This window comes from Arachis duranensis, chromosome 9 (genome assembly GCF_000817695.3).
Source record: "Arachis duranensis cultivar V14167 chromosome 9, aradu.V14167.gnm2.J7QH, whole genome shotgun sequence".
In the NCBI taxonomy this organism is placed as follows: Eukaryota; Viridiplantae; Streptophyta; class Magnoliopsida; order Fabales; family Fabaceae; genus Arachis; species Arachis duranensis.
Window position 1 is genome coordinate 32,165,910 of NC_029780.3, and position 970 is coordinate 32,166,879.

A 970-nucleotide genomic window follows, 5' to 3' on the forward strand; every position below is an offset into this window, starting at 1 on the left:
GGTAATTTCATGTAGATTTTAGTATGTTTTAATTAGTTTTTAGTAGAATATTATTAGTTTTTAGGCAAAAATCATATTTCTTGACTTTACTATGAGTTTGTGTGTTTTTCTGTGATTTCAGGTATTTTCTGGCTGAAACTGAGGGAGCTGAGCAAAAATCTGAGTTAGGCTAAAAAAGGACTGCTGATGCTGTTGGATCCTGACCTCCCTTCACTCGAAATGGATTTTCTGGAGCTGCAGAAGTCCAATTGGCGCACTCTCAATGGCGTTGGAAAGTAGACATCCAGGGCTTTCCAGAAATATATAATAGTCTATACTTTGTGCGAAGATAGATGACGGAAACTGGCGTTCAACGCCAGTTCCATGTTGCAGTCTGGCGTCCAGCGCCAGAAACAAGTTACAAACTGAAGTTCAACGCCCAAAACACGTTACAACCTGGCGTCCAACTCTAGAAACAGCCCAAGCACGTGAAAGCTTAAGTCTCAGCCCCAGCACACACCAAAGTGGGTCCCAGAAGTGGATTTCTACACTTAGAATTATTTCTGTAAACCCTAGTAACTAGTTTAGTATAAATAGGACTTTTTACTATTGAGTTTACATCTCTTGTCAGTTTAAGGATTCATCTTTTGTCTTTTTGACTGATCATTGATCACGTTTGGATTTCAGATCTGAATTTTATACACTTTGACGGCATGAGTCTCTAAACTCCATTGTTGGGGGTGAGGAGCTCTGCAACGTCTCAATGAATTAATGCAATTATTTCTATTTCTCTATTCAAACGTGTGTGTTCCTATCTAAGATGTTCATTCGCGCTTAATTATGAAGAAGGTGATGATCCGTGACACTCATCACCTTCCTCAGTCCATGAACGTGTGCCTGACAACCATCTCCGTTCTACATCAGATTGAATGAATATCTCTTAGATTCCTTAATCAGAATCTTCGTGGTATAAGCCGGATCGATGGCGGCA